At 36.4% G+C, this 21,444-nt stretch overlaps 1 long non-coding RNA gene across 3 annotated transcripts in view; it reads right to left on the bottom strand.

Moving 5' to 3' along the window:
* LOC111607682 overlaps positions 1–18,990 on the bottom strand; it is a 113,338-nt gene extending 94,348 nt beyond the window's left edge. For all 3 annotated transcript variants that reach the window (XR_002752416.1, XR_002752417.1, XR_002752418.1), the window contains exon 1: positions 18,494–18,990. This is a non-coding gene — a long non-coding RNA (uncharacterized LOC111607682). The remainder of the gene's footprint in view (positions 1–18,493) is intronic.
* Positions 18,991–21,444: the final 2,454 nt, after the last annotated feature.

Below are 21,444 nucleotides of genomic sequence, written 5' to 3'. Positions count from 1 at the left end.
TAGAAGCAGACTGCAAGTTGCTAAAAGAACTATTACTGGACATACACAGCTCAAACTATGTCACATGGTTCAGAAGAAGAAGATGAACAACAACCCAGAGGATGCTCAAAAAAAATAATAAATGTGCTTCCTAAGCAATCCTTGCCATTTTGTGCAGCAAAACTGCACGACAGTCATCTGTCAAAACTGTGCAGTTTTGCTGCACAGTTATTTTGTCTTTAAAAACTTGATGTGTTGATGTGAGACAGATGAGAGCAGAGAAGCTTGGGGAAAATCGATGATGAATTCTGTCAGATTTGCTCCAGGAAACATCTTGTATTAAGCTAAAGGAGTAAGACTAACTGTGTCCTAACTCCTTCCTCATTTTTGTTTGTAAAATCTTTATTAGGCCAATATAAGTACATCCTTTAAACTCTATTCAATTCAAGTGAACTCCATGAAATCCATTACACCATAAAGTCTCGTTTCACAAAATAATCTAAAGCTGTGACATTCCTGCAAAGTTTTCCGCTGCATTTGATCACATTCTTATCACAATCAGTGTGTTATTTTTATCTATACATTATTTATGATAAACTATGCACCACCTACAGACCATAGGAATATCAAGCTGAATATCTGACAGCTTTGCTTCAAGCATTTATGTATCACTGGCCTACTTCTCTTACACACACACACACACACACACACACGCCCACACACACACACACACACACACACAGACGCATTCTGAAAGATGCAACTGATCTCCTCATCCTCAGCTAATCCTGCTCCATCTAAATCAGAACAAACAGCCCAGAGGGGACAAAATGCTGTTGTTTTGCCACCATCTAATCCTTCTCTCCATCATTCTAATCTCTTTATGTCTGACAAGACTCCTCAACGGGAGTGGAAACCAACAGAACCATAAAATGGAAATGGTGAAGCAACCAGAATCCTCCAAAGGGGATTTAAGTCCAGTTTCTCTGGCCTGTTTTTGGTGTCGTTTTGTCAAAGTTCAACAACCAGGAAGTCTCTGGCAAGAGTCCTGAGAGCCTAACCAAGAATGTTCAGAAATCCTGCAGTGTACATTTCTTTTTGTACAAGGTTGAAAACTTTAAAAATGACTCGTTTCATTTTCAAATCTACAAAGTAAAACAGTGACAAAAATAAAAGAACTACAGCTCGGATCAAATGAATAGGATATGATCAGTTAAAGACGGAGACTTTTAAAAGTATTTGAAATCCTGCCATGTTGCAAGAACCTTCTTAATTTACAAACTACAAATCTTGACTCTGAACTGAGCTCTCAATAATGCTTCAGCCAAATCTCTTTGGGCCAAACAAGACCAGAGCTGACAGTTTGTACCAATAGCTTCATGCATCACTACAGGAGAGGCTTGTGTTGGTTTAGTGGAGCTGTTTATCAGGATATAGAAACTTTATTAGAGAGGTTAAAGGAGAGAGATAATAGATGGATAGGTAGGAGAGGTGAAAAATGCAGTGCAGATAGTCAAAGGGTAAATAATACGAGGAAGGGACCCAAAAAGTGAGAGCAGACGAGAGAAAAATGGAAGAAGCGATAAAGAGGCATCAGAAAGGAGAGGAAACTACGTGGATGGAAAACACACACAGACGAGAGTTGCCACTTTGCCACAGCAGCATTTAAAGCTGTAATGACAGGCCAGAGAGTGATAAGAGACTCTGAGTGGAGAGGCCACTATAGCAGCTCTCCTCTCCCTGCTAACAACTGTAATTATCCAAACTCCACACTCACTACTATTGATCTCTCCCCGTTCTCCTCCTCTTCCTCCCCCAGCCGTGGAGATGGCGTGTGTGTGTGTGTGTGTGCCTCTCTGTTTCTGGTGGTGTGACGGCAGAGAGCGTCGCTCTCAGCATAAGAGTTGTTCACACCTGCAGCCGTGCATGTGGAGAGCAGCGATGAGGACTTGGACAAATATGTGACAGCCGCAAAACACAAATATTGGTGCAGCTCTGACGCTCCCCTCATGGTGTGTGTGTGCGTGTGTGCGTCCTTGTTTTCTCACACCTGGTTTGGAGAACACGGCCACAGCTTGGCCACACTCTGGTGTTAATACAGCTGCTAAAAAAAAAAGCAAAGGCTAGGTAGATTTATGTTTAATTATTACTTTTAACTGTTTTGCATGTTTAATAAATATCCAACTTTGTTGTTCTTGCTATGAGAGGATATGAAGGCCAATGTGGATGAATTTTTCTCAGTTGTGAAGGAAACAATTTAGTCAGAAAGTGTGCAAAAATCTTTCAATTACAACAAGGGCCAGATTTAGAAGGAAAAGGGCCCCTGGGATGGTGCCAATTTTGGTCCCTTATCCCATAAAAACAAATACATTGCATACATTAATAAAAATGTAACAATATTAAAATAACTGTGAGTTTATATAAGTTGCAATGTAAAACATTCATTCAGTACAAAGACATTCTAAATCCTTTCTCCCTCCCTCAAGACGTTGTGCTTCTGCCCCTGTAAGCTCTTTCTAAAGTTGTGTTCTTGTATTTCGTTTTTTTTTCCATGTCTACTCTCTTTTCCACCAAAAGTGTTCCTCAAGTGGAAATAAAAATGTAAAAATGTAAAATTAGGCACTTATTGTCGAAGGAAGCAATAAGAAGCCGCACTTACAGTAAACAAGGAGAAAAAGGCCATGTGAGGCAGGAAACTAACATTACCTATCCTAAAGTGAAGCATGGTGGTGGCAGCATCATGTTGTGGGCATTTTTTTCAACAAGAGCAGAAAAACTGTTCAGAGCAAAGTGGAGGATGAATGAAGCTGGAAATCTCTTAGAGGCATCAAACCGCCATGAACACAGAGATAAACTGGGATGCTTAAATCAAAGTGTTTTTATTAGTCCAGACTTAAATTTGATTGAGAATCTGCATCACTTGAAATATCATGTTCACGGATGTTTTTCATCCAATTCATCCAATTGGCTGAGTGTGAGCTACTTTGCCAAGACAAATAGGTGAAAATTTCAGTCTTTTCATGTAAAAGCTGGTAAAGAAAACTCTGAAAAGACTTGGAGATGGAGCTGCAGTGAGAGGCATCTCCTCAGAGTTTATGTATTATTTATTTCCATCTCAGGTTCCCTGAAATAAGGGGTGACTACATCCTCTCACCTCAACACCTAGAACAACTAAAATCTCCCATTTATGGAGAATCTTAACCAGAACTAGGAACACATTTCATTCAACGCTGGCGTTAACCTTCTGCAGCTTTTAGAGGAGACTGAAGGTAAACGCAAGGATGAAAGTGTCAGGCGTCATTGCTTCCTGCGTTTAATCGTACTGAAACTCCAAAATCATTGAAATGAGGAGATAAAAAACCCCTCCCTGACACTGACCGGAGATAAAGGTGGCTATTTTTAATAGCACTTAAAAAGACATAAAGGGAAATTAGACAGAAAGTAGGATTTGTTAAACCACACCTTGTCATTTTTTTATAGATTGGACTAAATTCTGTCGCTTTTTGTCATTTGTTTTTTTACCAAAACAACTTCATGAGTCACGTTATGTAGTGTAATCTCTTCATATTGGAAAATTTCAATGCATTTATTGGGATTTTATGCGACAGAGCAACACAACTTAAAATCTGAAACATGTGGCATGTTCAAGGGTTGCACATACTTGTTTGCAAGGTGCTGCAGATCAACGAAGAGACAAAATGAATCAAATGTGTCACAGAGAGCCGCAGAAAATTCTGAAATTGAAAATGTCGCACTTTTAAGAGTTGAAACTAATCAGACGAGCCGTCATTATAAAGGCAAGGTTAATAGCGTCTGACAGAATCACCTTCAGCAGACACAAAGATAAGAACGACGCTTTTATTAGCACTGCTGGAGCAGATACACACATCCAGAAATCCAAACACCTCGCGCACTCACAATGGATCGATGCGAGAGGAAGCGGCGGCCGTGCGTCTTGTGCTGCAGCCGTAGGTGCGCCGTCAGATAGCGCCATTCAGCGGGGGGAAGGATTTACAAGTCGCGCAGTGGCCTTGACACCGACACAAAACCCCTCTTTTGTTGCCCCATCACTTGGGCCAGATTTATGACGTCCAATTACAAACTGGGATGCTAACAATATTTCCCATTAGCCTATCAAATGCTTTAGTGGTTGTTCCTTCAAAGGGTTATCTGGCCTTTCAGCAGGGGCGGAACCAATTTATGGGCCCCCCCAAGAAGATGTGAACAAAAGCTCCTCTGGTTCTGGTTTTGTTTTACTGTGTCGCTCCCACAGACAGGTAATTAACAGCCGAGGAGTTTGTGGTTAATTTGTGAGATAATTATCTAAATTAAACTGCCTTTTGTCACACGGGGGGGGGGGGCTCTATCAGGCCGTCCTACTTGCCTGCATGCGTGCTTGCAATCTCCATCATTTGATGAGGCTGGTCAGGGTATTGTGCCACTGAGGAAACAAAACCAGTAATGACACGTTCTTCTTTCTTTCCTTTTGTTTTCCTTCTGCTTTGTTTAGCTTTTCTTTGTTTTTAGCCAGAAAAGAAGTAAATGAAGAGGGTAAAAGGAGAAAAGAGAGACAGAACGCACACAAGGGGTTTACCTACAGAGTTTCTAGATGAGCTCCTATTTAATCTGCGGGAGCTGTTATTTATCAGGCCGCTCATCAGCGAGAGCCGTTTTGCTTCTCAGCAAGAGTGGGCTCAGGAGATCAGATTACTGAGGACTGATCTGGAGAGGGATTCAAGTGGAATTAGAGAGTTTTCTATTGATTTCTAGCACCTGATGTAAAAAAAAAAAATCATACACCCCTTTAACCTGTTGAGCACTTTCCCAATCCATCAAGCAATTTTATGATCCATACTTGCAATATCAACAGAATAAACTAATACCTACTCATGCTTACACCAGATTTTTTAGTCCAAAAATGATCAGAAACATTGAAGCATTGATAGATCCAAAGATTTAAAGAATACAGTTTACCACTGGAGAACACCAAAAACAACCACCAAGTTACCCAGATCTGGGAATCCAAGCAAGTTCACCCAGAGAGGAGACTGCAAGATCCTAAAAGAAGTCTCCAAAAACCCCAAATTTATCTGAAAGGCTCCTGCTACTGTTGATAGGAAAATGTGTGTCTGAAAAACCAGAAAGAAGACGACCAGGTTTAACTTCCATAGGAGGTTTGCAAGAAGGAAACATTTGCTCTATAAGAAAGAAATTAGATTGAAGTTTGCCAGAGAGAATACAGAGAAAGACCAAATCTTCTGGAATAATGATCAACAACTGGATTTACTACTGGTGGAAACCATGAAGAAAACAGAAAGTAGTTGGAGGATCATGGCGTGGCATGTTTTTTAATGATTTAACATGTGAACAAATGTAAATGATTTTAATTATGTTTCTTATTTAAAACAAACACCACAATTACAAAATTGCGTTTTTTGAGGTTAGTGGAATATCGACAAATATCTGAGAACATTTGTAATGGAAACGCAGCTGGTGACTCAAGACATACCAGGTAATCCATCAAGGACTGGCTAAGGATTAAGAAATTCAAGTCCAGATTTTAATCTCACTGAAATGCTGTGACGTGACTTGAAACAAGGTGAATAAGGGACCTGAACCCTGAAAAATGTGGTAAGTTTTTCTCAGATTCATGTCAGATTCTGGTAAATGGCTACAAGAAACGTCTCACTGAAGAGGGTAAGTTTACTTATAAGGGTGAAGAGTGTTTTTTCTCTCAGCTCTAAAACAATTTTGTTAATATTTCTAGCTAAATAAGTACATTTGGGTTTATATACATTTAAATTGAGAAATGAAAGCTGAAAATCATCAGAAAAGTTTTCCTTAGTAAGTTGTTCCCCTGACAATCTTTACTTTTGTAAATTAAGTAGAATTCAATCTTCAAATACTGAATTCACTAAATGTATAAACAGAAAATTTCAACTCTGATAGTCTGCCTCAACTGGTATCTTATAAAAATCAATTTTACGTAACTTCAGCTCACTGCAATCAGCAAAACAAATATTTTTTTAATGAAGAAGTATAAAAGGTACAAGACGCATTGCAACCAAGAAGCAACAGAAACATCGAAGCATTGAGTACTTCGCTGCATCTACAGAAAAGCCTGGACAAAGATCTGAACAGACACAAACTGCCCCTGTTGGGTGATCGGATGAGGATGTAAATATGACAAACAGATTCAATTGCTTCAAAAGTTTTCCTTCAGAGACGGGAATTCATTAGAATTAGCCACTTCCACGCTGCTTTTCAAATCTTGTATATCAGAATTTGCATAAAAATGCCCCCGATGAAAGCCCGGCGAGTGTGTCTGTCTTCCTCCCTCCGTCCTCATCCGTCCCTCTCTCTCCCTACTGTATAAAGGAGGGATGATCACTCCCTGTCACATCTGTTGGCACGTTGCCATCAAGCCTTGACAGGAAAATAACACTCTTCAGGGAAAATAATACACTCGTTCTGCCGTCGGCGCTCCCAGACACATGCCTCACGGAGCGCGTGTGTGTCTAAAACCTCTTGCTGCTGCTGTCAACCTGAGCACAAAGGATCACTTTATATGATTAGTATGCATCTCTGAAAAACATACTGAACAAAAAGCCCGGCCCCGAATGCTGCTCCACGCCAATTAATGGATTAAGAAATTATTTTGAGGCGAGGCTTGTTGTGAGACAGCTATGATATGCGGCTGGAGAGGCATTTCTGTTGTGCTTATTGCCAACTACATAAGGCCTGAATGCAGCCTCATCATACAGCAAGGTAAGGAGACCTTAAATTATATCCCAAGACAAAGAGAGATGTGATCCAAAACATCCTCTGGCAGCAAAGCGACGAGCTTACAGATCACTTCAGAAGGCAAAAGCATTTGTTAACCCCCAAAACGACAGCATCCCGCAGCACCTTTAACCCCCGCTGCACCCGGCCTCAGCCTCGTCTTAAGAGCTGCCTTTATAGATTTTGGAGAAAGCTGAAAATGGTTATTGAGAATCGACTTGAACCAGAGAATGACATTTGATTACTTACTTTGTGGCGCTCGAGTTTTGGAGTTTGTGTGAGTATATCTAACCACGCTGGGTTTATGTGTCTACGATGACGTTTATTCTGTATCTGACATTTAGAAATAAATCCAAGTGTGTACAGTGCCAGCGAAATGGATATTAATATTTTTACTTTATTGTTTAGATTGAAAACCATAAAAACTAAATGAATAAAATTAGAAAATCATTTACAGAGATTAAATTGCACTAGCATCCAGTTAATAGGTGATTGAACAACTAAAAAGAAGTGGAAATTTAAAAAAAAATACAATTTGTTTACATTTTCTTTTAAATTGCATTTTAAAAACTGATGTACCCACTTTCCAAAAATCTGTGGAACAATTTTTCTTGCCATTTTAATTAAACCTAGTTTGATTATAATGGCAAGTTTGATGATTCATCTTTGGTGATGAGCTACAAGTCTCTGTACCATCACCCTAATGTGTAACTCCCTCTACTTGTTCTCTGTCAGATTCAAGCTGGGATTCAGGCCAACGTTTAATACTGCCTTGGTGAAAACCATTATGGTTCACTGTTGCCTTGGGGCAAGTTTCCATTATTTACTTAGCAAGTAAATTAAACTATAAAAAATAAGATTTTTCCTCATTTTAAATGTGCCTACAGATTATTTTCAAAACAAAAACGGGTCAGAAAAATATTCTTTTCAGGCCACTGCTGTGACAATTCTGTTTTGATAAAGTCAGCAAGAAATGATTTTCTTATTGCTAAACACAAACAAAGCAAAACATTTTCCAGGGAGAGGAATAAAGGTTAAGCTCTGGAAGACTTTAAATCTCAAAAAGAAATCTTTTTAATTTACCTCTCAAAGTTTGACAGAAATATAACTGATCAAAGTTATCATAGTAAAGGAATACGCAACAATTAAATGTTTAATAAAATGTGAGTAACTGAAAAACAAGTTGAATGTCACTTCCTAACAGAAAAATGTCCCAAATTTAAGTCATTTTTGGTCAGAATGAGATTCTCACTCTATGAGAACTTAATCAAACTACCCTGGTATTTTACGTTGGTCCAGTTATTTTAGCAGTTCAAACTGTTATTAATTAGAAAATAATTTCTTTCCCCTTATTGACATTTAAAGGACAGGACTGTTCCGAGTCTTTTGGCTCCAGATTTATTCCCCAATTCTTTTTATGTTTTAGTAATCGACAGAAAAGTAGAGTACGTTTTTTTTTAACCAGCTGACTGGCAGTGCACAGCAAGAGGCGGAGCAAGGAGCAGCACTGCTTCCTATGCTGACAACAAAATGCTCTCTCTTTAGGAAAATCAAAGTTTCTTTAAACTTTTGATGCCAAACAGTGATTTGTAACTTCATCTCAGTCACCTAATTCATAACAGAGAATCTAAAAGAAGGAACCTAGTTTAGCATTATAGTAGAATGGGGGGAGTTTTTTAAAAATAATAATTGTTTGTTGTGCATCTTAGGTCTACTTTGAGTGTTATTGGCTGATTCACCTGCAGAAATTTGACTTGAATTAATACAGACAGACAACAAAAAGCAAATAACTGAATATAAACATTATAAGCAATTTCTTCTCTGTCATTCAGTCAGGTTATTTCCTCTACAGAGCTTTCTCATCACACAGCTTTTAAACTTCTCTTCCTAGAAGGAAGTTTTATGAATAAAATTAAGCTGTAATATTTTAGGCTAAACACTGATAAATAAACAGCCAATCAATCATTCACTATTTAATAATGTAGCTGGAATCAAACAGCAGAGCCGATCAAAGCAGCGCTGTCAAAGCGCCGGGTCTCTGCCCTCCCTGCTGGAGCTAAAAATACATCTGCTCAAGTAATTAGAAATACATTGAAAGGAGTTTCTAATAGTGTGAGTGCACAATGTGATATGTGGTCAAAAAGAGCCTGCTGATTGGTATTCAATCCATTACAGACCCCGAGTAGACCCTAATTCTCACCAACATGGGAAATGGCAGCCCATTTTCCTGTACTAATGCAAACAACATAGCTCCTCTAAAATCAATGTAATTGGCCGAACCATTTAGTCGAGCTGAATGTCTTGAGTGATGCTTGTAGCAGAGTGATGATGGCGTGGTAGTTCCTTTATGCTGAGGGCTGCAAGGGGTGAGGGGAGTAGTGCACTGTAAGGTTAGGAGAATTTTTTATTTTTTTAGACTTATCAACCAGTGAAGCTGCCTTCAACTTTTGGTGTCTCGTTTTATTAAAACATAAAATATGTAGCGTCTGTAATTTTCTAATGTGCCATAGTTGCACGTTTTTAGAGGTGTCAGAGTAAAAGGGGAGGATTACAAATGCACATCGGACAGATTCTTATTTCTGTTGATGTTATTTTTATCAAGCTACTGTGGAGGAGCTGCAGAGATCCACTGCTTGGGTGGAAACACCTTGCACACCACATCTCCATGGAGAACCATGGAGAAAAATAAGCAGGAAAGAAGGTTAGAGTTGATTGGAAGATGACTGGTGCTGATCCATTACAATCCTGGAAGAAAAGCTATGAAAGCTGCAGAGATCTTGAGATCATTCTAAAATCACAGCCATGTGATTGTAGGTGAAACTGATGTTCACATACAAAGTCACTTGAGTTACTTTTCCTATGGTAAAAGAAAATCAGAATCTAAATGTGCAAAGCTGGTTAAGACAAATAGCTGGAAATGTAACCAAACTATGTGCCACGCTGTAATTTATCATATAAAATCCCAATAAAATATCTTAGAAATTGATGTTTCTATGTCACAAAATAAAGAAAATTTTTTAGCAAGACTCTTCTAAGGTACTGTCATCAGATCAGCCTTATTGCATTCCAGGTTTTTTTTTTTTTATCTTTTTATCTTTTACAGCACAGATATTGCCTGAAAATTAAGTGTTAGCTTAAATAAAACCCGCTACACAATGCAGGCTAATAGGGCAGCTAAATGAACACAGTGATGGTGTCACAGGTCTCAGCTGACCGGACGTCTTTACTTTACCATTTTTAACAACTACATCAACAACTGCAATTTTCAGCCTGAGCAGTAAACGCAAAAATAAGGAAATACAGTTTCAGCAAAGTGTCTGAGTCCTGTGTGGAGGTGGTTTCTAATACGATTCATATTTCTCACAATGCATGTCAGCAGAGCCTTTTCATCAGCCACGGCTCTATGCAGAGAGAACACATGCCGGCAGCAATAAACCCAGAGCAATGGCAAAGAGCAAAGTCAACACAGGGTGGTGCAGAAAGAGCAGACATAATTCTGACAGTTTTATTAGGAAATGCTGCAAAGACATGAAGATTTAAGACGCAGGATATTAAACTGAGTCACACAAAACAAGAAAGTGTTAAACTCTAATGTTTATTGTTATACCTGACATTTACAGTTCCTATCATGTTTTTCTTTATAAATGTCTGAAAAATGTGTCATGAAAGTAAATGGAGATAAAAAACAAAAGTTGATTTCAATTCATTAAGGAATTATCATTATATTATCTACATTGGCTAAAGTCAAATACATTTCATTGTACATGTGAGAATATTTTTCCCCTCTGCAATCAGAAACTAATTTCACATGTTTTAGCCTATTTGTTACTAAACTAACAACAATAAAAAATCAAAATATTAAAGTGAGATGGAAAGAAATCTAAATAATAAAGGAGTAGCTTCACTGTGGCCAGATGGAGTTGGGGGGCAAGGAGATTGATCTTGAATTCAATATTAAAATAAGCGTGGCAGTAATTAAATAGAAATTCACAAAATTTCTGTTGAATTAAACCTAAAAAGAAAAATCTAGTGTGAATTTTTAAAATGTAAAGACGCCTTAGCACTTTCTCTGTTCTTATCAGGTGGTGGATATAATTCCTTATATAAAGTCCACACTTTAAACAAAAATACATAGTAGGTAATAAAATGTGAAACTCAATGTAAGACCAGTTATGCTTTAGTTGTTTTTTTTTCTAAGTCTTCTGTTAATCCACAGCAGATTTTGTGGCAGTAATCTCCTGAATTTGGTTAAAAAAAATATTCTGTGCAGAGCTGAATATTCAGCACTGTTCCTTACAATAACTTGTAAAAGAAACAAAAATCAACTCCCAATAGAAAGAAACGATAAATGTGAAATAGACTGAATCTGATTGGATGTTTTAAATGGATAGTGATAACTGAGTTGCAATTTCAAGCCATTCTTTTGCTTTTGCTTCTTCTTTTAGTAGTCTCTTTTCTCTTTTTTAATGTTTTTCACACACAGACTTAAGTTCACACACCATCTCCTCTTTTGCTATTGAGTGACATGGAGAACAGGCACAAGGGGAGGAGCACAGCAGATCTGGTGATTATTTGATATACAAATGAGTCTTCCTCTCTACTCTCACATGAACACTAGTCTAATCTAATCCAAATCCTACCATTTCATTATTCCCATTGAATATTTCCCACATAAAATGAATTATAACAGAAATGCATCCTAAACATAATTAAATGTATAAAAATAAAGCCAGTGTTATGAACCAACCTGCAATATCCAGCTTCCCTCAAAAGGTTGTAAATTCAATCTTTAGCTGTTTAGCACAATAAGCTGCACAACTTCAAGTTGAGTAATAAAACCACAAGAAACCACATTCATTTAAAAATATGGATGATTACCACCCAACCTGGGCCCAGATAAGATCTCCATCTGGTGCAGATCTATGAACATATTTCAATAAATCCACTTCTTTAGAAATTCCAACAGATACATGAAATTCATATGCTATTTACAAATTAATCAAAAGGAAAATTCTCCTTTGCGTAGCTTCATATTTGTGCCAAACTGCTATGATTGATCACAAAGACAGACAGGATGAGCAAAATATTTCTTGAAACAACTGCACGCTTTTTAACAATATTTCTTCTAGTTTATTTTCCTTTAAATGAGGCCGGCACGTGATCCTAATACAGATAAAACAAATCGTATACAGAAAAATTGACTCATTATTTAAAATGGTCATGCTTTTGTGCGTCTCTTGATGTGATTAGCGATTAGTGTTCCTAATCTTATTAATGTCAGCTTGTTTCTGCAAAGGAAATTTCTGCGCAATGATCTATTTGATACCTCATTTTAAAACAATGTGGCTTAAAAAACAATACAGATAAATCTCTAAATTGCACTAATATGAAATGTGTCCTGTATGTGTAGCCGTGTGCAGGGTGAAATAGATAAAGTATTGCAATAATACGGAGTTATGACTGGTATGAATTGCTCAGAGCTAAAACTCCCTGCAGCGTTTTGAACAAAGCTTGCCCCCTGTGAATGTTTCTTCCTCTTCACATTCAGTTGATGTTCATCTCTGCAAGGAGCGACTCAGAAAAAGTAAAGCTAATGGTGCATCAACAGGTTGAGACTCTGAGCTCGCATAATGGCAGTATTTTCTCCGCTTGGACATAATGACTCGGCTGAAGAAATGGCATAATGCATGCACACTCAGAAGGACTGACGGTTCTTGTCTTCCTATTTCTATTTTAAACGGTCAGCTTCTTAGAAAAACTTCTAATCCAGTCTTGTTTATGTTGTGTGTGAGACCAGACATTGTCCGTCTATGGAGTTTTCCATAAAAATCCAGTATAAAAGTGGAAATCATGAACATTATGATGGAGGGTAAAGCCGTGAGATCACTTCACACTTTTTATTTCTTTCTGTTTTTATGGAGCAATGCAAACATAATCAATAAAATGCATTAAAGGCCATGTTATGGGACTTTTTTCCTCTGTATTATGTCAGAAAAAACTACAATTATGTTGTTAATAAGGCTATATTAAGTTGAGGTTTTGATTTCAATGTTATCAGTGTAAAGATTTATTTTAATTTTAAGACATGATCTACAACTTGGCATGTGGTCAAACTATGCAATCAAAGCTAAATGTCCTACATTAAAATTTTCTATACAAACATCAACAAGAACAGCAATGCTCTGGACTTATAGTCTGAAAAGCAACAGTGCCTTAATGATAGACTGATAATAATGAACGCATGTAAGAGGTTTTAAAGCCAGTGGAAAACATGTCACAAATTTTGTGCTTTTTTGAAGTCTAAAGATGGTTTTCAGGCTCCCTCTGCTGGGTTTCTACACTCCACACAGACAGCAACAAGCAACAACTGGGTCAAGAGCTTCTTTCCTAATATTTCTAGCTTCGCCTAGTTTCCCTACTTTTAAAGATGCTAAAGCTAGAGTATCCCTTGTTTGTTATTTTGAGTGGTTTTAATATTTAAACATAAAAGAAATGGCTTTACTGATTTATAAAAACATCTTTTCTTCAGCTTTTTGATAAGTTATGAGACTGACATACAGTATTTATGTCGATTAAGGTTGCTATATGTCTAGAACATGCACATCTTTGGACTCATGCTTGAAATTGTACCTGCACAAAATCTATCTGCAAACATCGGAGAAAGTTAGTGTTGATATTTTTTATTACGTAAATAAAAACAGTTACAAATGTCTAGGTGATGTACTAATAGCTCAAAGGTCAAAAACCGATGATTAGAAGAGATGAAACCATTTAAAAATGTTTAATTAAAACCAACTTTTGTTTTATTCCAACAAATATATAAAGCGAAGCACATATATAAATGTGAAGCAGAGCAGGACCAATAACTCTATCCTTTACACCACACTGTCATCTAGTGGCCTGATTAAGTGTCACACCATCAGCCAGCCCTCAACTGATTTTATAAGAGGAACATATTTTCAAGGTAAAACTTTACAAATGCAGTCTGATATCATTTGCCTGTTTTAGTGAATCTAATATAATAATTTTAAATATGAAGATATGTTACAGTTCTTTAATATAGAAACCACTTGAATCACCATGAAAAAAATAACTCAGTTTTAACCTAAATCAACCCAGATGTACTCCAGCCATCTTTAAATTAATGAAAATGTTATACATGTGAATCTATTTTTACAAATTTGCTGTTTGTTTTTCCTTTAAAAGCTATGTGGGGTTAAGTTTCTGCTCTTTTATAAAAATGCAGATGATTGACAGAAATGAACTTATACAGCTCTAAAGACCTATACCAGCAGGAAACATTTCATATTTTCACAAATACTCTAGACTGATTTTGTGCAACCCCCAAACTCCATTCAACAATAACACAGACTTGGCAATCTAACACAAGTAGTTGCTACAGATAGAGATCCTTTTCACATTAGGGCAAAACTATTACGGAAAACTGTATGTCTTTTAATAATCATACTTTTCCCCCCTCTTTTTAACATCATAATAATAATCTATTATAATAATAACATCTATTCTGTGATGTTCACTCAAAAGCATGAAATTATTAAACTTGCCTTAATACAAAATGTCTTTTGAATAAAGGAATGATTGAAATCCTACTCTTACTGCTGAGAATTGACTAAATATTTTCCTAAGCACATGTGGAAAGGCTGACTTCAGTGTTTTAGCATTCAGTGAATGAACTTATTAAATATTCCAGAATAACGGCGCAAATACAGTAAGTGATCCTCCATTTTTTAAATGTCTAGACTCCCTGCAATCAAAGACATTTTCAAAATACTCATTACACTACAGTAGACTGAATACAGGCACACCTTAAATTAGAATATCCTTAAAGTTGTACTTTATTGCAGTAAATTAATTCAAAAGCTGATATAGTTCACAGACTGGTATCCTTCTGTTCAGGATGAACCAAAATGGTTCTATATGTAAAGATATGAGAATGTATAATGATGAGTTTCACTTTCTGAAAGAAGTGACATGATATATTAAAATGTTTAATGATATCCTAATATTTTGAGATATATGCGTATAAAGCTGCAATAATCTTGTCCTTAAATCTGCATACCTTATGTTCAGTTTCATAACATTAATGTCAAACTATGCAGCAGTTTTCTTATTTTCATTTTAACAGGGTAAAAAAAAATAACACAATCACACAATAAATATTGAGCACACGAATAAGAAAGGCAGCATTTAGCTGGTCAGTATTTAGAAAGTATCCCTGCTGTTTAGTGCAAATTGCTATCAGCTGCATTAATATTGACTGATCTACAAAAAGGTTCTCATTACCTAAATATTGCACAGACCAGTAAATTTGGAAAGAGATCTTCTGAAAAAGTCTTATGATCACAAATAACTGGAAAAAGGTAATTTATGGTTCGTCTGATTTAATATTGTGGAGGTTAGCTGTGCACCCAAACCAAGAGCAATAAATGTTGAACTTGGACTAACAAGTTTATGAATCAAAGTATATTTTTAGGGGTGAGCACGCTTATGCAACAAGGTTATTGCAATAATTTTATTTAGCTTTTTTTTATTTTTAACAGATTAGATTTTTTTGTTTGTTTTTTGGGGGGCGGGGGGTTCAGTTGAATTGTACAAATTTCACATCAAGTCTTAGAGAAATGTTTGGAACAACACAACTGTGTATCTATTACCAGCTGAACCTCAACTATGCTCTAAATCATCCACTCCCACACAGATTTATAAATTTGGCAAAGTAACTTCAAGTTCAGCTCGGGATTTTCAGGAGCAACACTTCTGACCTGGGTCTGTCTCCATGGTAATTTACATTAATAAAATTTGAGTTTAATATCATAACAGCACCACCTCTAATCTAATCAATACATCATGAAAAAAATGTATAAAAAAAAAATATATATATATATATAATATATATTATATAATATATATAAATATATATAAATAATTGTCATGTATTTTTTCTCTCTTATCCAAGGTTACAGCATGTCTCTAAGAAACTGATTAATTTACTTGTATAATTTATCAAAATGCCATTTAAAATCACAAAACAACAATAATCAAGTAATTTGGGACAAACGTTGAGCCACACAATTATAAAGTTGAAAACTATTTATCTTTCTAAAAATGTGAAAATTAAACAAATGTCTAAATTATTTTTAACTAAACAATAATAAACTAAACATGTAAGATTTTATTGAGTGAACCAAACATTGGATTTGTAAATCATTACAGAGCTAAAACATAAGACAGGATTGTTGATTCCTCATGGGTTTTTTTTGTTTGTTTGTTTTGTTTTTTCGGCTAGAAGAATCTTTCTAGTCAAAGTTCAGCAACAAAAAACATAAATATGTCACTCTTTCTTCTAAGATGCGTCCGACATTAGATAATTGGTGGAGATGGGGTCCACCCAAGTCTGCTTTTGTGTAAAAGTTCCTGGAATTTTGTGGTTCTATTTATCATGAAATTCAAATTTATACAGAAACCTGGTTAACAAATGGCAAATGTTTTCTCCTATACCTGACTTTTGTTACGCTTTAACAACCTTATGATTGTGAACATGTTGGCCGAAACAAATCCAAAATGGTGTCCAGATCCTATATTTGTGGTCAGGGGCCTCACAGGGTCGCAAATGGTTCCAAGGCTGAACTTTGGACATCCCAAATAGAGGGCAAAGAGGACTTTAAAAGTTTGTTTCTATGGCATTCAATACAATAAATTATGCAACCACAAAATGCTGTTATTCTGTTTCACTTGTTCTAAGTTAACATATATAGTCAAGTTGAACATATTGAAGCTGCTTCCTGCCACAGAGTCCATAAAAACATTAATGCACACATTTCACTGAAGAGTGGAAGGATACATAGATTTATTGTACTGCAGAAATTAGACTAGAAGTTTAATTTTATAAAACCTTTTTGAGGAAATCTGAGTATAAAAATCTGAAACAAAGCACTCAAGAAAAGCAGCCAGGGTTAAACTGATTGCCATCAAAACACCAAGTCTATGACAGATCTGCCACAAAGACCAATAAAATCAATCCAACATGTAATTTCTCTAATTTTATGACAAGCTCATCTCTCCAGTCCCACCTGAACATGTATGCTTTTCATTGTTGAGTTAGTGGAGCCCGTTCATGAGCACAGTTTTATTTAGCGAATTTTCAGACCCATTCAAGCAATCCCTTTTCAGAAAAGTGACCTTTAGCGACTAGTGTGAACACAGGCATCACCTCCCCTCAGGAGCAGGTGTTGCTGTAGGTTCCTTCTCCTTTCCTAAAGGCTCACAGGTAACATCTAGTGCAGGAGTCACTCCCAGCTGCAGTCACAACCACACTCTGCATCAAGACGGCTAAACACTCAAGCTGAAGGAACATTCACAGAATTATTCACAGAAATCCCACCTATTTCATGTCTAAAATATTCACTGAAAATGCAGGTGAAACACTTTGATTTAATGCTACTTGACAGATTATTGGTTGGCGTTTGCAAAGCAGCCAATCCGGGAGCACCGTTTTTTATCAATGGCATTGATTAGCTGTAGCCCCAAACAGCAGTGATGTGGAAGTCCTTTGATGTTAGCTTCTGTAGTCATGCTAAGATGGCTTCCACTATGTATTAATGCATATTAAAGTACATTTTGTTTTTGAACTATTAATATAAGCATTTCTAGAGGGGTCTCAAGCAAGGAGGGGCTTAACAGAGTGTGTTCTGCTTTTCAAAGAGAAATGTACATGAAAATTATCCACATAAAGTCAACAAAAGAAACGCTAAGGCTTTTAAAAATGGCTCCTAACTGCAGCAGGTAAGTTGAAAAAGGTAAAGGTCCAACAATGAAGCCTTGCGGTACGCCTCAGGGCAGCGCAGCTGAGTCTGAGCTCAATCCACATGAATACAAAAACATCTAAAGAGCAGAGCTTGTTATTCCAAGCCACGGAGCATGGAGATGATTTTATGAATAACCATTATGCAAAGGTTTCAACTTTTCCTGTTGAAATTCACACAGCCTTTACATTTCATCCCAAGCAAATAATTGACAATGAACCATTTTTACGAGATAGGGTGCAGTTTTAGTTGCTGATGGATACGTTCATAACATAAAGAGCAAAACCTAACCACAAGGTGAATATAAACTAAGTTTATTTCTAGCATATTTAGATGCATTTTATCCCAAATTATTTCACCTGTTGCTATTTATGCAATTTCTATTGTGGATCATTGTTTATTCTCTAAATATGTTTATTTTTCTCATGTTTTTTTTTTTATCAAATATGTTTTGTCATTTGTTATTGTTTGTAATTTTGTACTTATTTTAACTTCCAATGTGTAATACTGGTATTATTTTGTGATTTTAATTTGATCTATTTCTTAGTTATTGTTTTTTGACTCCGCCTCCTTCCCCAACGTTTCTACGTTAGACTTAATATTTTTTATTAGTTTTTTTCACTTGTTTGCAAAAACATTTATTTAGGATTGCAAATTAAAAGCTAAATTCTTTATGTATTTTGGTTTTGCTTATTTAATTTTTCAGTTGTACATTTTCTTTTATTTTTTGGTTACTTATTTTACTTTTTATCATGTTTTCTGTTGGGAGATTATTTTTATCTATCTGTTATTTTGTGATACATTATACAGATATCAGGTTGGTAGAAGGCCCGTTTCTCCTGTTATGATAAATTTTCAGTCATATATTTTTACAATAATGCAGAAGTCATCATGTCAAAGTCCAACAGTACCTTCTTTCTTCAGCATTTTCCAACTCAAGAAAGTTTTTCCGGCACTTTCCAGTCACAGGAGGCAAGAAGGTTTGAAATCTCACTTAATGCACGCTCCTCACTCAGTGGTGATATTTCGCTGGTATGGTGTAAATATGTTGAAAAATCACCGCTTGAAGGTGTAAAGTGCAGTTCTCTCTCTTCTGTTTCCTTTGCAGTTCTTGCTTCAATCACGTTGATATTTTGCTTCCCAAAGAATCAGATGCTGCATCCTTTAAAAAAATGATCCATCAACAGCCTCACGTCCTTACTTCTACCCTCAGGACTCGCCAAGCACTCAGAAAAAACAAACAGCCCGGCAAAAATGATCCATTTTCACCTGCAGGAATAAAAGAACCAAAATGCTCAGAGAGGAAAAGTTGCCGAGTGGAGGAAGTGAGGTGAGGAGTTGAGCATCCTGCCGTCTCTCTCTCAGTCAGGAGGATGAATGGAAAGTCAGCCTCTCTGCCTCCTTTTATCCTCCCTCTTTCTCTCTTCCCCTGCTGCCTCACTTTGGCTTTTACCCTGGCTTCAATGTGTGCGAGTGCATGTGTGTGCAGCGAGGGACCTCTTTCAGAACAGCAGGAATATATTATAACCCAAACAAAAGGAGCCGGCTTATTGTTTATGAATTACCAGCCTTCCAAAGCCAACAAAGGCCCCTATTTTCATAGAAAACTCCATTTTCATTTCAGCTCCATTTGATTACCCGAGCAAAGAAAATAAAAAGGCCTCTCCGGTCGCAACATCCAAAAGGGATTCATTTCTTCTTCGTTCTCTCATTCAGCTCCTCTGAAAAGGTTTCTTTATTGCCTTCTTTTCAGTGCCGACATCAAAATGGGCTTTTAGGAGTAAACCAATGACAAAAAATTATTGCTCGCCTGTTTTGTACAATAACCAGGGCCGGGGAAAGAGAGGAGTCCTGTGTTGTCTTTGTCATCTTTCTTTGGCTTTTTTCTCTTGTGCTCCTTTCTGCTACTGGAGAAGAAAATTGCAGAGGCTGAAAATGAGTGGCACAGCTTTGGAGGGAAGTGGAACGCACAAAGCAACAATACAAGTCAAGTATAAATTATCGCCGGCTACTGAACACAGACAAAGATAAAGTGCAGCTAGAAAGAGCCTTGAAGTCGTCACCAAACATGTACCTGTTGGTTTTATAAAATCCCAGAGGCGCGCCGTCGTTTCCTTCACAGCAGCGTCAGCAAATGTTATGACTTCATCAGAGCAATCAGCTCTGAGTCAGATTGTCAAACAAATTTTAAAATCAGACAAGGATAATGGGAGTTTTCAAATGATTATTTCCATTATTGAGGTTAAAAAAATACAACAGTCCAGACCAACCAGGTTCTATGTGAAAATAGCATTAATTCAGGAATTAAAAGAACATAGAGCAGGGCACTAAATCAATAACAAAATATATTGTGATAGACAAGTGATCAATATCAATGGATAAAAAAGTCTGATAGAATATTCAATAATTTCACAACACTCTGAGGGATGTAGGCATCCAATCTTGCTTGGTTGATCCTACCAAGCAATATTGGTGGCTTCAACTAATCTCTCACGCTTTCATTACCTAGCAACAACATGTTGAGTAACTTGCACAGCAGCAATATATGTTTTCACCATCGTGCCTCACAACTGCTTAAAAGTAATAAAACACGACAGTGTGGAGTGAAAACTGTGGATAAAACAGGAAAGGCCACTTTGCCAGTATTTCAGATATTTAAAACAAAAAACGAATCAATAATGAAATGCTTATATTGTGATGTGTTTTTCAGCCATGTTGTCCAACCCTCATTGCACTAACAACATCTATACCTGTGCATGCCTGATCACAGCTCATGATTCAATAACAGGAAAGAGAAACTGTGCAGAAAATCTCACCAAAAGGAAAATTAGAAGTTAAACACCACTGCTGACCAAAAAGATAATAAATGTCCATCTCATATTTCTGAGTGATCTCTAAGATTTCTGTGTGCATCCAGTCACATCTGGAATAAAACTATGACGTCGTTCAAAAAGTAGAACCTCAGACTGATCAAAATTATATATAGAAAACCTGAATTTATTTTGATTTTATGGTGCAGAATTATTAAAACAAGTCAAAAGAGTGAGTGCTTTTCTGAACAACTTAAATTTTCAATGTTTGACTCTTTTTCACCATTACTGAGAATTTTTACAATAAAGGTCTGAAAAAAACAACAACTTTCCAGTAAAACTTGCAGACTTGATGGTAAATAAGAAAGTTCTAAGTGACCAAAATCACAAATGTAGTTTAAAAGGAAGCTTTTCCATCACAATTTTTATTTCAATTGGTGACATTTTTTTTTTTTTTAAATGACTGAATTGAGTTTAGAACTAGTTCTTGTTTATTACAAACTAATGACGCTGGTGTTATATGATAATGTGAGGCTGCTTTTCTGCTTTTAGACCAGTGTTTTGCATATTTTCACTGGTGTTATGATAATTTAAGCTTCATTAACCAGAAGTGTGTTGTTGAGTAATTTATATATTTCAGGCCTCCCATAATCATTTATTTACAGCTTTAGGCTGCCTTTTCCTTCACGTTCATCAGACTGAGCTCAACCGAAAAGACAAATTTCTTAAAATAACGATGTAAGAAATTTCAGTAGTGTTAATAACACTTCAGGAAAAAGATTCAGGATGTAGTATTACACAGTACGTTACCTAGTTATAATAGTCAATGAGATAACCCTGTCTGCTTAATAAATGCTAGAAAGATTTGAATCAGTTTAGTCAATAAATTAACAACAAATGTTCAAATCTGAGAAATTCATGTGTTTTATGAAAATAATCATTTCTGTACATGCTGATTGACGCAGAAGATGTTTTTTTTTTTTTTTAATCCTGCAGGTTCCTTTTCATGTCTGACTGGATGAATATTTGGCTCAAGACAAAAGGTGAACTAA

Source organism: Xiphophorus maculatus, chromosome 24 (genome assembly GCF_002775205.1).
Source record: "Xiphophorus maculatus strain JP 163 A chromosome 24, X_maculatus-5.0-male, whole genome shotgun sequence".
Taxonomy (NCBI): Eukaryota; Metazoa; Chordata; class Actinopteri; order Cyprinodontiformes; family Poeciliidae; genus Xiphophorus; species Xiphophorus maculatus.
The sequence above is the reverse complement of the archived record's forward strand: the minus strand, read 5'-3'. Positions and strand labels throughout refer to the sequence as shown.